This window comes from Cervus elaphus, chromosome X, assembly GCF_910594005.1.
Source record: "Cervus elaphus chromosome X, mCerEla1.1, whole genome shotgun sequence".
Lineage (NCBI taxonomy): Eukaryota > Metazoa > Chordata > Mammalia > Artiodactyla > Cervidae > Cervus > Cervus elaphus.
Genome location: NC_057848.1, coordinates 135,207,183 through 135,223,941, shown reverse-complemented (window position 1 = coordinate 135,223,941; position 16,759 = coordinate 135,207,183).

Below are 16,759 nucleotides of genomic sequence, written 5' to 3'. Positions count from 1 at the left end.
GTGAGGAGTTGCTGGATTCTGTCATCGCTTGGGCAGTGCCTTGTAAATAGTTCTCAACAGACAGAAAGCTGGTTGGTTTGAGGGCAGCAGTTCCATGGTAAATGGCCAGCATCCTGTTGGGGAGGCCATCACTCAGATCGAAGAAGGTAAAAACAAATTAGCTCAGTGGGCTGAGTTGCATGCTGTTTGCCTAGCAGTGATGAAAGAATTGAACAGTGGTAAAGTCCCTGTGTTTGAGTTTTTACTGACTCATGGGCAGCAGCCATTGACCATATGGTCAGGCAGAGGGCAAGGGAAACCTGGCTTATTAAAGGGATGCCCATATGGAAATCACTATGGGAATTTGAGGGGGGCATGAAGGTAGGATGTGTCAATGTTCATTGGAAGAACCCCCTTCTGGCTTTGGGAGGTGACCAGAATCAACAGGCAGATATCCATCCCCATGTGCTTGCTGGAGGTGGCCACCTGGGTCCATGAAGTGAGTGGATATGGGGGTGCTGCAGCATCGCAGAGACGGGACTGATCCAGACATGGTCCTCTTGTTCCCTCTGAAATGCAAGATGCCAGATAAGAGCTGTTCTGTCAGCAAGACAGACGGGGGTGCAGTGGGCTATGTGGCAGATTCTGGTGGGAAGACCTTGACTGTAGCTGCCAAGTGAGGTCAAGGCTGGAAGCACTGGGGGCTCCAAATGGGTCATGGGTCCTGACAGGAGCACTGCTGACCCCAGCCTGGGCTTTACTTGCCCGGTAGTCGATGCTAGTTCTCAGGGTGTTAGGAAAGGACCTGAAGACAGGAGAGGGCACCAATTTGAGCATCTGGGCATCATTTCTTCAGACCAAGGAACACATTTCATCAGCTCATAATGTCCAAGGATAGACAGTGAGATAGCCTCCTCAGACTGTGAAGGAGTCAGTCAGAACAGCGGTTGTCTGTAATAGTGTATGTGCTCACATGCACCTTGAACATGAGTGAGGCCAAAGGAGTGTCCCCCACTTGGTAGATCTGTTTTCCTTTCTGGTGGATCTGAGGAATGACTTACATTATTTCCATTTATCTCATTGGCTAGAACCCCATCCTATGACCTCAGTCTCACTTCAAGGGAGTCTGGAAAATGGTGTATTTCTGTGACTCTGGAAAGAAGAAAATTGCTATAGGACTTGGGGCAACATATAGGATTATTGCCTTGCGGGACTCCATTCTTGCTTATCTTTCCCTGCCCAATGTCTAGTGCTCCCTCACTTGTCCCGTCTGTCACATGCATCTCCAGATTTCATTTGCCCTAAGAAATATGACCAATTGTAGCCTAAAACATAATGCCTCTCAGAGATAGGTGCATGTTAAAACAAATGTGAGCTTCTGGCTAGAGGGTTAAGGCTGTGATATGAGAATTTCAGGCATGAGTAGGCCAGTTGGGGAAATATTTGGGATCTTCTGAAACGACAGACCGGGCTTGTCCTGTGTACCATCTTTTACACCATTTTGCCACTGCCCGGGGAACATTAGAGTGAGACATTTTGAAGTCATCAGGCTAAGCAGTTTGAGTGGCCGTGATATTAGATGCAGCCAGACCATTAAAGCAAGATTTTCATCTGGCTGTCTAAAGGTATTGATGTGAAGGGGGATGAAATTATTGTCCACTCCAACTGATTTGGAATCAGCTTTCAAATCATCCATCTGTCTTCTCTCCCTCTCTCTCTCTCCCTCCTCCAGAATGAAAGAGGCTTAATCCAGAATGGGTCTGTAATGAGGCCGGAGAGGGAATTGGGGAGTATTTCCCCGAGGTTCTGGGAAGACTGAGGTCTCTGTGTTTCTTGCGGTCAGACTCCAGCTCGCCTTTTCATTGGCTGTGCCCATCCCCCAGTACATCTGCCAGCCCTGTGGGGCCTTTACACCGTAGCCACCTAGTTAGGCTGGGACTACATTTCCCAGAATTCCCTTCTTCACACAGTTCCTGGGTTCTACCTTAGGGTTGGCTGCAGAAGAAATTTGTGTGAGATTTGGAAGGCAGAGGGGAAACAGTAGCAGCCACTCTTACAGTCTGCAAAGAGTCGGGTGCTGTGGGAGTGCTCCCATGTTGTTGCTGATCAGCTGGCTCACGTTTCTGGCCCCAGGGTGCAGCCAGGCCCTCTGGCTGGATCTTTTCCTTTGCTTTCTCCAGATCCTGGGCCAAGTGTCTCTGCAGTCATGGCTGAGGGTGCCAGCTTTTCCTGCAAGTGACTCATACCATAGAGGTTAGAGGTGGTGAAATGTGGATTCTGGCTGCCGTGGTGGTTTCTGGTTTATCTGTACACTGCCCCACACCAGCCTCCAAGATGGCACTCAATGAATCCTACCTCCTGGTAGTCATACCCTTGAGTCATCCCTTCCACTTTGTTCCCTGTTGGTCTGTGTGACCAATATGAGCATGGCAGAGGTGATGGCACATCACTTATGAATTAGGTTCTAAAAAAACACTGCACCTTCTGTCTTAGTCTCCCTCCCACTGTCTATTTCTCTCTCTTTTTCTCTGAGATCTCTTCAGCTAGGAAAAACCAACTGGTATGTCAGGAGTGGCCCTGTGGAGAGGCCCATGTGCTAATAGCCAGCAAGGCACCCGAGGACTCCCATCAGCAGATATGGAGTTAAAGAACTAACTGTCCTTAGATGAGTGAGCCAGCTTGGAAGCAAATGCTCCAGCCTCAGTCAAGATTTCAGATGACCACAAGCTCCAACTTACACCTTAACTGCAACCCCATAAACAGACCCAGAACCAAAACCACTCCGCTAAGCTATTCCCAGAATCCTGACCCTCAGAAACCGAGATAATAAGTGTTTTTTGTTTCAAGTAACAAAATTTTGATGTAATTTGTTATATGGCAATAGATAGTACCACAATGTCCATCTTTTCATCCTAACTGCTGCCTTCAGGCCCTCATTAAGATGCTAGTCAATGGTCTCACATGAGCAGCTTAACCTGCTCCCACAGTAAATCCCTTATTCTGTATCACTCAGAGTGGATCTCCTTCCTTGATCAAACCTTCTCTGATACCACAAGGAACTAATAGGAGACATTCCTCAGTCTTTTCATCATTGGTTTTCCCTTAGCAGAGGTTCTCAACTTTTCATCAGAATCACCCAGAGAGCTTTTTTAAAAAAAAGTACCAGTGCCTAGGTCCTATCTCCAGAAATTGTGGTTTAATTGGGCTGAGGTGTGACCCAGGCATTGGGATCTCTTAAAGCTCCTAGCTGCTTTAATATGCAGACTGGATTGACAGCCACTGACCTAGTCTGGCTGATTCCCCTGGTCCCTTCAGGTTCCCACTTCTTTATCCTTTCTTGGGCTGGGGCATGGGTAACACAGTCTAGGAACCTGTGGTAACTTTTCTTTGGGGGATCCTGACACCTAGAAGTGGGGGCCATAGGGAACCTTCTCACTGGTGGAGTTCTCACTGCAGGAAGGCTGAGTTCTCAGGGCAGCCGGACAATGTGGTAATGGCTTCCAGGGTCTGATTCTGGTTCTTTAACTCCATCATCACTGCCATCAATGCTGTGCAGTTTAGCCTCTTGATTCCATTTCTCTCTGCTTAGATCAGGGAACCTTTAGGGTCTGTTCCAATGCTGAGAGTCTGGATCTAGGAAGTACATTTTATGTTAACTCCCCAAGTGACCTTAAGGATACCCAGCCCTTCCATGGGCTTCAGTTTCCTTATCTGTCAAAGGGGGACTGTGTAAGATGAGCTCCAGAGCCTTTGTCTTGGGTTGGGTTGCCTAGGAATAGGTTCTGAGAGGCTTTGTGTGTACATGGCTTCTGGGGGACTCCTTTTAGGGTCAACATCCAAGAGTGAGGGAAGCAGGATTGGGCAGAGGCAGAGCTGAACTGTGATGCAGTCATCACAGGGCCTCCCATAACCCCCTGGGAGCCTTGCAACCAGTGTGGTCCTTCAGAGTTGTCATGAACTGAGGCAAGGTTGTACCTCCAATCGGCCGGTCACTGAATGTGGTGTGTTCCCAGGGAAGGGAGGTGCGACTTTGAGTTATCCCAAGCTGAGGAAAGTTCCTGGAGAGAGAGTCTGCTGAGAGCTGTCAGCTAGAAGAATGAGTCCCTTTGACTTGAAGGAGGGAAGGAATCTGAGCAGAACACCCTACCAAGCGCTAAACACTTCCAGTTCGAAGATCCTGTGATCACAGCCCCAACTCCAGGGTGATCTGTGGAGAAAGGAGTGGACTTCTTACTCCCTTCAGCTAGGCATGACATCAGACACCTCAGAGTAACTGGAAGGTTCCAGGAGACCAAAAGCTTGATTAAAGCACAACTGTCCTTAAAACCTCCATCACCTTTAGCAGAGGGCGAGCTAGAGGGAGGTGTAAGTCAACTTGCTTCACAGAAGCAAGGCCCTAGGGAAAAATTAAAAACCACTCCTGGAGGAAAGAGTGGCTTCCAGAAGGGAAGTCTACCAGGTATAACACTCAGCTCCCCAGAGCACAGAAGATAATGGAGTTGCAAGGGGCTGTGGTCGCCATGGTAATGGCATCTCAGATTCCAACTGCATGAAGCTACTGGCTGGCCTGTCAATCACCCAGCAGCCACCTTTTCAGTGGGAACTGGTCTCGGTGCTGGACAGGGGTGAGGAGGAGAGGCCACCTCATATGTGTATACCCTGGGCATGTGGGGGCCTTGATGCTCATGTGAGTATCTTCGCATATATGATTTTTTTTATAAGGGCATCTGTGTGTATGTTTGTGGCCCTGGGTGTGGAAAACTGAGTCCAGCTGTATTTGTGTGTTGGTGCTGGGGGTGGGGTCTGCATGTTGGAGCCCTGCCCATGAACCCCACAGGCAGAGTCGATGACTGCATTTAAGAGGCATGACTTGCGAGCTTCTTTGCCCTTCTTCAAAATATCAACAACTGCCATTGTCCACTCAGCCTGAGAAAGCCCTTTTCTTTGAAGAAATTTTGTACCTTCCGCAGCTTCTTTTTAAAGCACAGACTGTTGTCAGTTACTAATCCACCAAGAATGGCAGGCTTCCCCAGAATATAGGCGAAGAAACAGAAGAAGCTGGACCTAGCTTAGCGCCTCTCATACGTATCTGTGTACATTTATGAATGCATGAATAATTGGAGTGGGGCAGGGGAGGCAACCAGGAGAGACAGTTGTCTGATTGGGGAGTGGAAGGGTTCCTGGAATCAGTCTCAAGTCCATTTCCAGTTCCAATTCAGTTGCGTTTCTTGAGCACTTGTGTTTTGTCAGGCGTTGAGCTGGGGGCCGATAGGGGAATAGGGCTGATGGGGGCCCTGCCCTCTGGCAGCTCAGTCCCTGGGGATATGGGTTCCTTCAGGAGTTTCCTGGTCTGGGACCAGTACAGGGTGAATTATGGGGTGGGTCTCACTGTGGGCAACTGGGCTTCAATCCCCCCTCCCCTCCCTGGGGATGTCTGAAGGCCTAGGAAACTGGGGGTGATTCTCCACCCACTCCTGTGTGTCATTGGCCAAGGGCTGCCCCCAGAATACTACGCCCTGTGCCCACTGCCTGCCCCACTCACCAGCCAGAGAAAGGCCTTTGAGGAGAGCAAGTGAGTGGCAGGTGCCACTCTGTGGTGGTTGGCACGTACCACAATGATCAATGCCAATGGGGTGAGGATAGGGCAGTGCCAGCATCTGCTACGCCCCGTGTGGCCCTTCCAGCCGTGTGACCAGGGCAGCTGGTCCTCCCGGCCACAGCTTAGCAGGCCCCGTGGTGACAGACTTCAGTCCTCAGACCTGAGCTGGGTCAGGGCCAGAGAGTCAGGGCTTTTGAAACATTTGCAGACTTGAGCTGCCTGGACAGCCTCCATGAGCCGTAGGCTACGGACCAGGCAAGCCCACTCAGCAGGGAGCCGGGGCCCCTCACTCGTCTTGATGTAAGCTCAGACTGTGGCCTATTGGCCCAGGGCTTCAGTCCTCAAGAGACATCTACAGGGGTCTCAGCTCCCATCCTCCTCTCCCCACTTCCATCTGCTCCTGATTCCAGGCCAGGAATCCTCCCTGGATGCTGGCAAACGCTCTTGGCTTCTGCTTACTCAAGCCCAGCCCCTTCTCTCCCAAGGACTATTTTGCATTTGGCCTCGTCACTTGGTTGAGGAAAAATCCTCTCGATCCCGTGTCTACTTCCTCCCTGCTCTGAACTGAGGGGAGACCTTTGCTTCCTAGATTATAATCGACTCTGTCCCCTGCAAGCCTCCAAGTGATCGTGTAAGGACGGAGGGAGGAGGGTGAATCAGAAGGTAGGGGCCCGGGCAGTTCCCCTTGGTCTCATCTCAGGTTGCTAACTTTCCTGCTCCATTCTGCTCATATTCTCCCCATTTATGGATTCTCTGGATGTTGAATTTAATTCAACAGTTGCCAGAAGACTTTCTGTGAGCCCAGGACTGTTCCAGCCTGAGAGGATGAAAGGAAGTCTAAATAAGCCCCCGACACTTGTGGGGTAGGGGTGGGGGGCACAGCTGAGCTCAGCATCGCCGTAAGTGACACGTCTCATTTCTTTGGCTTTTGACCTGCCTGAGCTGGAGCTCCAAGAACACTTATGACTTGGGGACATACTGAGCTTCTGAGCCCCAGGAGATGGACCCCAACCCAGATGAATGCTCAGTCTGCAGTGGTCTTATACTAGCCCAAGGTAGACCTTGTCGATAGGGAATGTCTGTAGGAGGCCTTTACCAAAAAGTGCACTGTTCACCAAGATGGGGAGGGAAATGTACCATCTCCACCGACGTCAACAGTGAATCCCAGGCTGTTCCACAGGCTGCAGCACTGGGGTGTTGCCCTCTCTGGTCGGTGTGTGATCTCTGCTTGGTGGTTTTGATGATGTTGCTGCTCTATATCCCTGATGGTTTTGCAGACACTCTGCCAAGATCTGCCATTCCTCTCCCTAAGGTGAAATGAGTGGACTGCCTTTTACCTCTACCATGTCGGCTCCTGCCACTGACCCCCAAGAGAAGAGCTTTGCCCATAAATTAACAGTTCAGAAAGGAACCCCTGACTTTTGTTGATGGTGAGATAAAAATTGCTCCAACTTCCTGACCACAAAGGTCGGCCAATACTGCATTAAGGGCAGATAGTTGTGAAGGCTCTCAGGAACTGGGAAATCCCCTCATGCACGCTCCTTCCTCTCCCTCTAAAGATCAGACCCGCAAGATCGAGATCTATGGAGACAGGAAACACAGAAACTTTAAGAAGGACTGTAGAAAGGGGGAAAACATGTATATTTCTTTAGTATACCTCCTTTTCCACCATGCCTTTCCTGGTGCCCAGCAACAACAGTCTTACATTTTTGTAATGCTGAGCAGTTTTCATTGTGCTTTCACAAACATTATGATTCTCATTATACCCACAGAGGCTCAGAGAGCCCCAAAGACTTTACCCTAGAGTAGACACCTGTTGCAGTTAAGATTAGGTACAGAGACACAAAATAACTGTGAATTAAAAAAAAAAACAAACAACTTTCTTCTTCTTTTCCATTAGAGTCTGGGGGATAGGCAGCTCTATTTTGAAAAATCATAGGGACCAAAGATCCATCCATTGCTCTGCCAAACCTAGCATGGCCTCACCTTCCTGATCCAAAATGGCAGCTCCAGCTCCAGCCATCACATTTGTATTACAGGCAGAAGAATAGAAGAATGGATGAAGAATAAAAAGGGGGAAAGAGAAGCATACCCCTTCCCTTTAAGGACATGTCCCCAAAGTGGCACTCAATACTTCTACTTTCACTCTGTAACTTAGTCACATGGCTGAGTCTAACTGCAAAGAAGGCTGAGAAATGTAGTCTGTTCCAGATGATCATGTGTTCAGGTGAAAACTGGGGCTTCTGTGTCTATGAAAAGAGGGAGAACATACATTGTGGGAGAACTCATTGTTTCTACTATGGTGACTTTGCCATCAAGGGGAGAAACCAGCTTTTAAATCTGATTTTTCTGACTCTCAATTCTGCCTTCCTTCCTTTGCATGCCATGTGGTATCTCTTATGTGTAGTCTGATTCAGAGACTCATAGAATTCCCTCACTGGGGAACACTTTGAGGGGATCCTTCTATTCTCCCTTGAGTGGCTGCCTGAAATAGCTCTAGAGTTGGCTGGATGAATGTCCACTGCCTCTCTGGAACATCCCCTGGGCCAGCTCATTTGGTAGTGGTTCTGATTATTATCAAAGATCTTTCTGTGATTGAACCCAAGCCAGTTTCCCTGGTCCTCTGCCATTGATCCTCATCTTCTCCTTTTGTACCTCTCAAAGCAGAAAACATCTATTCTTTTCTTCCCTCTTCTGCAGAACAGCCTTTCAGAGGTTTGAAAACAGACCCTCCTGATCCCCCTGAGTCCTCTCTTTTTCAGGCTAAGTATTCCCTGTTCCACTAACCAGCCCTCAGGTGGCCTGGTGTTGAGGTCCTTCACCATTCTGGACATCCGCCTCTTAACAGTATGACTTCCTAGGTAGTCACTAGGACACATTTCACAAGGGCAGAAGGATCTCCCCGAAGATCAGACCTGCAGGGTATTCAGCCCCCAACCACTTCAGCAAGAGAGACTTATGTGGGATAAATGCAGGGACTGTTAGAGGTCTCCTCTTATACTCTAAATTCTCTGTGAAATGCACGGTGGGTATGAGGCCAGGATAGGGGACCTCACTACTCTGACATCTGAGATGCTCATTCAGGGCTTCTTTAGTCTCTCGAGAGTCTAAGTGTTATGGACTGTATGTCTGTTCCATGCTTCCCCCCCCCTCCGCCCACACCAAATTCATCTGTTGAAACGCTAATCCCCAGTGTGATGGCGTTTGGAAAGGGGACCTTTGGAAGGTTATTAGTCATGAAGAAGCCTTTGTGGTAGGATCACTGCCCCTAGAAGAGACACAAGAGAGTTCTCTCTCTGCTACCTCCCCGCCAATCTGTCTCTGTCTCCCTGCCATGTCAGGAAACCAGGAAGACGGTTATCACCAGAACCTAAATGATGGTGCCTTGATCTCAGACTTCCAGCCTCTAGAACTGTGAGAAATGCCTGTTTCAGCTGCCCAGTGTGTGGTATTTTGTTTAGCAGCCTGAGCTAACTGAGAGACTAACAGGTGATTTCTTATAAAAACCATAAGAGCCAGAAGGCAGTGAGATGGCATATTCAAAGTGGTGAAAGAAAAAAAGCCTTCAACCAAGAATTCTCTATCTGGCAAAACTGTCCTTGCAGGAGGAGCACAGGCCAAGGGATGACATCTGGATGCTTGTATCAGTTAGGATTGAATTTGCTGCAGGTAACAGAAAACCCAGCTATTAGTAGCACACATGATAAAGATTTTGTCTCTTGCAAGAAAAAAATCCAGGTTGGCATAATGGCTACACTATGTTGTAAAGGACCCAATCTTCTATTTTCTTGATTTGTCATCCTTAACATAGGGCCTTTATCCTCATGGCTGCAAGATGGCTGCTTCACTTCCAGGGACTGCAACTGTGTTTCAGGCAGGAAGAAAGGGGAATGCAAAACACAAAGGACTTTTTAAAAATTTTATTTATTTTGGTTGTGTTGGGTCTTAGTTGAGGCATATGGACTCTCTAGTTGTGGTATGTGGGCTTCAGTAGTTGTGGTGCAGGCTCAGTTGCCCCACAGCATGTGGGGTTTTAGTTTCCTGACCAGGGATTGAACCCATGTCCCCTGCATTGGAAGACAGATTCTTAACCACTTGGCCACCAGGGAAGTCCCCAAAGGATGTTTTTAAAGGGGGAAATGCTCTCTTTTCCCTGGAAGCCCCAACTTGTGAGTTTTGTTGATACACAGTGACCAGAACTGGGCCACCTGTCTTCTGCCCAGCTGCAAGGGCAGTTGGGAAGAGAAGCCTTTTGGTCTTCCAGCTTCTGTGGTCAAAGATGTTGGAAAGGAGGGTTGTAAACAATTTGGGGGTGGCCATTCCAGTGTGTGCCATAATATTCTGCAAACTAAAGGAACTGGGCTCAACAGCTTCCTAACTCCTTTCCAGCTGGGATTGCGTATGATTGGGACTGGCGAGAGGCTGCATGAACTCATGGAAAAAGCACTTTCAGGGCTTTGTCATCGGAGAGTGTGGAGCTTAACTCCCGCTCGGCCATAACAAGCTGTGTGACCTTGGATAAGTCACCTTACATCTCAGAGCCCCACTTGGTTTATGTGTAAAATGGGGATAATAATATTCACTTCTCGAGAGTGCTGTGAGTCAGAGTCGTGTGTCAAGTTCCTAGCACAGAGATGGGCCTGTAGTAGATAGCTGGACTCAAGTACTACTTGGATGAGTTAAGTGCGGCTGGTGAGTCTCTTGGGGAGCCAGGGTCCAGCTTAAGCTTCCCTCAGGACTGGGAACTGCCTCCCCCATGCCCCCCCCTCCCACCCGCCAATCGCAGTCACTAATGGTGACCAGGAATGATGCAGATCACACTGGAGTCCCTAAGGGAGCAAATTAATTGGTCCTGGTGGAGATAATTTGGACCACCCAGGCAGGCAGCTCAGCATGGAGAGACTGCCTCAGTAGACATTAAACATTCACCAGACAGTAGAGTGGAAATGCTGGCAAGGCTTTAATCACAGCAGGGCTGGCGGGTGCTGAGACCGTGCAGATGAAGTACAGCTCGGAGCCTGAGGGGCTGCCACGAAGGTGACATGAGGGGTGGGACCCTGAGCCAAGAAGCACCTCCTGGTGCTAGGCAGGGTGTCCTCTCCGGGGAGTGAACCCTGCGTGCAACGCTTTACGTTTCTTAAAATAGAGCCGAAAGGGCTCCGGTGCCAGCAGAGGAGCTGAGGGCTTCTCTTGCTCCCGCTGAAGGTTGTGTAGTTCTCCTGCTATGATTCTGGCTCCCTCTGCCAGGACTACTTGGATGATCTGAAGGAGGCCTGGGGCCTTGGATGACATCGGCTGGTGACACAGAGCTGAGTGAGACTTGGAAGCACTCACTGAGCAGCTTGGGCAGGGCAAGCTGGGCCTGCCTCCTGAGGACCTAGGGTTTGGGCCTAATTACGGACTGTGCTGTGTCCCTCTCCTGATCCACACCTTAGAGCCCTAACTGCCATTTCCTCAAAAGCTGAGTCCATTTGAAAGTAGGGCCATTAACGAGGTGATTTAGCTAAATGAGGTCACATGGACGGGCCCTAATCTAATTTGACTGCTGGTGTGCCCATAAGGAGATTAGGACACACACAGAGGGGAGGCAATGTGACAACACAGTGAGAAAGCGGCCACATCCAAGCCCCCAAGGGGAAGCCTTGGAAGAAACCAACCCTGCCGCTCCCTTGATCTTGGACTTCCAACCTCCAGAACATTGAGAAAATGTGTTTCTGTTGTTTAAGACCCTTAGTCTGTGGTGCTTTGTTATGGAAGCCCAAGCTGACCAATACAGGCCCTACAACACTGTTCTGTGCTTTCATCCCGAAAAAGAAGGATGCCAGTTTGAGATGATTGGCATTTATCATCCATCTCCTCATGTCTATAAACTGCAACATGCACCATGTCTGTATTGTCCGAAAATATTAATAATAATAGCCAATAGGAGCCGATTGTAGCTAATAGTGGGGTTTGGAGAGTAAACATTTTGGAATAAAAGGAAAAAAAGACAAAATTGCAAATACAAAACCTAGTATGATACTAAATGTTTAAATGAGAAAACAAATAACAAATTACAAATTTTAAAGGCTCACTAAGACCTCAAACTTCATAAAATCCAGAAAAATGATATAATATTTTTAGTAATTAGCAGTCTGAAACACTTTTATGTCTCCTTTTTCTACTTTTTGGGGCTGCACAGTTTTGATTATCTTTTCATATAGTAGTGATTTTTTTATATCTTTTTTATAGAGACAATAGAAAGATCATTCAACCTTTCCTGCAGCCTGCTTGATTTCCTTTTGATAAAATTATTAACAGTGTTGTAAAGTTTCTTTTAGGTTCACAAGTTGTCATTGGTAATTAGTTTCCATTGTGGTCTCATCACGGAGTAACATTTTGACACATCTGTAGATCTCCTTTCAGTTTGTTTTTGACTCCTACCAAGATGCTTCTGGAGAAGACAATGGCACCCCACTTCAGTACTCTTGCCTGGAAAGTCCCATGGACGGAGGAGCCTGGTAGGCTACAGTCCATGGGGTCGCGAAGAGTCGGACACGACTGAGTGACTTCACTTTCACTTTTCACTTTCACGCACTGGAGAAGGAAATGGCACCCCACTCCAGTGTTCTTGCCTGGAGAATCCCAGGGACGGGAATCCCAGGGTGGGCTGTCGTCTATGGGGTCACACAGAGTTGGACACACCTGATGTGACTTAGCAGCAAGCAGCAGCAGCAGCAAGATGCTTCTGTCTTCCTGTCCTATTTGAATTTTTGTATGATCAGTATTCTAAAAAACATACAAAAATTAATTTGAAATTAAGGTTTCCATATTGGGATGCATAATTGCATAATAAAATAAAATTATTCTTATGCTCCATACATTGACATGTTGATGATCACATGAGTTTTGTCATTGGGGCGCTTGTTTCTTCAGGCCATTTTGCTGCATTGGTAGTGATTTTTTTTGTGTCATTTTTTCTGGATCCACCAGACTTCATCAGACAAGATAAGTCAGATATGCTAAGATGCAACCTGAAATACTGGGATGCATAAAACTTACCATTCTCCAAACAGACGTATTTATGTCTGTAGGGCTGCTACAGTTTTGTGCCCTACAAACACATGAATTCTGATAAATCCTATTTTGTGCAGTTCCCATCAGAAAGGAAATAAAACTATATGGTGCGTTATTAATTGCATACACTGCATTATTGAGTATATTCTTGACAGAAGCAAATTTCCATTTCGTCTAGGCATCAATGAGAACGGGATTTGTCACTTACAATTTTCCACGTCTGATGATTGGAAGATTTTCCACAGACTAGCTTCTGGCACCATACATTTCAAGCTTTGTTTCTCTCCACTACCTCCATACTTTTGGAAGCTAGGAGCCATAGGATACTGTGACAGATTGCATTTTCCAAAATGGTTACCAACAAGAGCTCCCATCCCCCATGCTCTTCTTGTAATGGGATATTGACATTCCTCTCATTGAGGCCTAAGGTCTGTCTTCCTTCCTCTTGAACATGACTGGGTCTGTGATTACAGCAGAAGTGACACTATGACTTCCGAGGTTAGGTCATAGAAAGTTATATAGCTTCTGCCTGGGCCCCTTGGGGGGCTTCCCTGGTGGCTCAGCTGGTAAAGAATCCACCTGCAATGCGGGAGACCTGGGTTTGATCCCTGGATTGGGAAGATCCCCTGGAGAAGGGGATTCTTGTCTGGAGAATCCCATTCCAGTATTCTTGCCTGGAGAATTCCATGGATTGTGGACACTTGCCCTTGGAACCCAGCTACCATGTTGTGAGGAAGCCCAAGCCACACAGAGAGGTCATAGCCAGCCAGCTGAGGTCCCAACAAACAGCCATCATCAACTGCCAGATAGGTGAGTGAGAAGCTTCCAGATGATTCCAGCCCTTAGATTTTGAGCCACCCCAACTGACACCATGTGAAGCAGTGACAAGCTTTCCCAGCTGACCCCTGCCCTTTGGCAGACTTGTGAGCAAAACAGATGATTGCTGTAGTTTTAAGCCAACAGCTTACTCTCTGGGGTGACTTGCTGTGTCCAAGTAGATACCCAGGACACACACTTTTATATTGTGAAAAGGCTTGTACCTCCAAGTCACAATACGGGGTGAATCAGCCCAGAGGGGGTGATCCCAAAGGCCATTTCTACTCTGCCGTGGGTGAGTATCTGCATATCATATATATGGATATCCCTAAAAAAAAAACTAATTTTATCCTCACTTCAACATCCCCTCAGCCAGATCCCAGATACACCCATGACTACTCTTATGCCACCAGACCCAATGGGAGGTGTGATGAAAGGGAAGTTAAACTGAAAACAGATGGTGGTCTGTACAAAACACACAAGCTCCCAACTCTACTTGAGACAAACTTAGAAGGGGCCAGTGCGAGAGGCCCTGAAGCTCAAACGTTATGGGTTCATAGGAAGTCTACTTCTGTAGCCAATGTTTCTTGAACATTTGTAAAGTGCTACCTGGGTTAAGCTTTCTACATGAATAATCATATTTGAACATAAATCAAGACCCTCTAGGTGGATATTATTCTTCCCATTTTATAGGTAAGAAAACAAAAGTCTAATGTAATTCAAATATGTCCAGCATGTATTTATTCAGCACTTGATTTTATAACTATTTGTGTATTATCTTATGTTGCACAAAGGATCTACCCATGTATCATGGGTGTTATACTTGCAACAACCCTCCAGGCACAGTTCTTATATTCATCTTATAGAAAAGCACACGGAGGCAAGGTAGTGAACTGGTATTTTGGGGAATATGAAGTATAAGATACATTTTTTACCCTCCAGAGTCTGGGTTCCTCAAAAGGAATAAGAAATGCTTTTAAGGTAACCAAAGATGCTGAGGATGATATCATTACATGAGAGAGGAGTTCTGAAACACCAAGTAGTGGGAAACAGGCCTAAGAAGTGGTATCCCACTCATGTGAAAGTTGACGATCACCTTAACACTTCACAGACCAAGGATGGATTTCTCCTTCTGGTGGACTGATGTGCCCTCATTGGGTGAAGTCATGGATAATTAACAACCATTTATGCTCTTTGGGCATGAGACCCTGAACTATATTCTAGTCTCGTCTTTAAAGAGCTAGAGTCCTGTTGAGAAAAAAAGCCAAATAATTATAATAAATTAGCTACCACTCCAATTCTTTGAGAACTAGCCATCCTGCTAGGTACCCTCCTACCCCATTATATTGTTCAAGCCTCCATGCAATCTTCTGGAGATAAGCATTACTATTTTCCTTTTTTTAAGAGAGAGAATTGAAAGACTGTAATTTGCTCAAACCCACAGATATTTGGCTCAGACGGTAAAGAACCGTCCTGTAATGCAGGAGACATAGGCTTGATCCCTGGGTGGGGAAGATCCCCTAGAGAAGGAAATGGCAACCCACTCCAGTATTCTTGCCTGGAGAATTCCATGGACAGAGGAGCCTGGCAGGCTACAGTCCATGGGGTCACAAAGAGTCGGAGATGACTGAGTGAGTAACATTTCCACTTAATTTTTTCACAGATATTAAGTAGCAGGATGGGGATTTGAAGCAAAGATGTCTTGTCTCCTTGCTCACTTGCTTTCCACTCTGATTAATGCTATAGAGTTCTACTCTAGAAAGGGTCCAAAGAGGTGGCCTAGGAAGCCTGACTGGAAAAGGCAGGAAGGCATCTGGTTCCACAGAGAAGATAGAACCTTAAACATAGAGTGTGGGTCTGTTTATCCTGGTAGAGAGATGTAGGGAGGACATGAGAGGAAAGGAGACAGCATGAACAAAGGCAGAAATTGACAGGACATTGGGACTAGTGCACAAAAAGGGACTTGAGTGGAAAGTGTGTAGAGATGATGGGAGATAATTTATTGTTACATATTCGATAGAGTTTTTTATTGCTACTGTAAAATGTATTTTTTTTTCAACTTCCACTTTTTGTTGCTAACATATAGAAATGCAGTCAATTTTTGTATATTTACCTTATATCCCATGACCTTGCTAAGTTCAATTATGAGTTCTAGTAGTTATTTGGTAAGTATCCTTGAATTTTCTACAGATACAATTATATCAGCTGAAAACAAAGGCAGGTTTATTTCATTCCAATTTATATGCTTTTTCTTGTCTTATTGCACTTGTTAGGACCTCTAGTACAATGTTGAGTAAAAGATGAAAGCAGACATCTTTGCCTTATTCCCAATCTCAGAGGGGAACACAATCACTATTTCATGGTTAAGTATGAAGTTAGCTGTGGGTTTTTTGTTAGTGCCCTTTATCAGGTAGGGAAAATTTTCTTCTATTTCCAGTTTGCTGAGAGGCTCTACAATGAACTTGTCAAGTCTTCTTAAAATTTATAGCCTGGTCTCAGTTGTGCTATGGGGAACTAGGTCATGACCTTTTATTCATTCATGGAGTATTTATTGACTTGGGTCAATGCTCTTAGCTTGGAGGTAAGGAAGACAGACAGAAGCAGTCATCCTCAGAATATGGTAATATCCAGCATAGTGGCAATCTCTCAAGGTCATCAGCAAGAAGGGAGAGCTGCATGGTGACTAGACAGAAAGGGCAGAGAAGAGGGACCAGAGAGACTGGTCCCAGGGCAAAAGTAAGGCAGCACCATGAGAAACTCTAGAAATAATTGGAGCATATGAGAAATTGGAATGCTAATTCCCAACATTATCCCCATTTATAGATGAGGAGACTGATGTATAATGGGACTAAATAATTTGCCCCAGGTCATATAATAGTAAGTGGTAGAGCTGGCATTTGAACACAGGCAGTCTGGCTCCAGAGTCCATACTTTTAATCACTGTATCATCCTATCTAAACCAAGATCTGATTGTTCCATCCTTTACCTCTGTTCCTCTTTGAACAGATGGTGACAAATGTCACTGTCTTCACTCTGCTGAGCACAACTCCATTTGTCCTGAGGACCCCAGGCTGGAAGGAAACCCAGGAATGGCCTGGACCCAGCAGAGCCCCTCTACCTAAAGAGATGCACAGGTCCTGCAAGTGTGGACAGGGCCTCAGTTTCTGGGTTGGGTGTTTATCTTCAAGGTTAAAGTCAAGCTTGTTGAGGAGGGCCAGGTCTCTGCTGGGGGTGCGGGGCAAGGCTATATGGAGTCCACCTGTAGGGAAGGGTGGTTGGCCTACCTTAGTACTTTTTGGAAACCTTTTC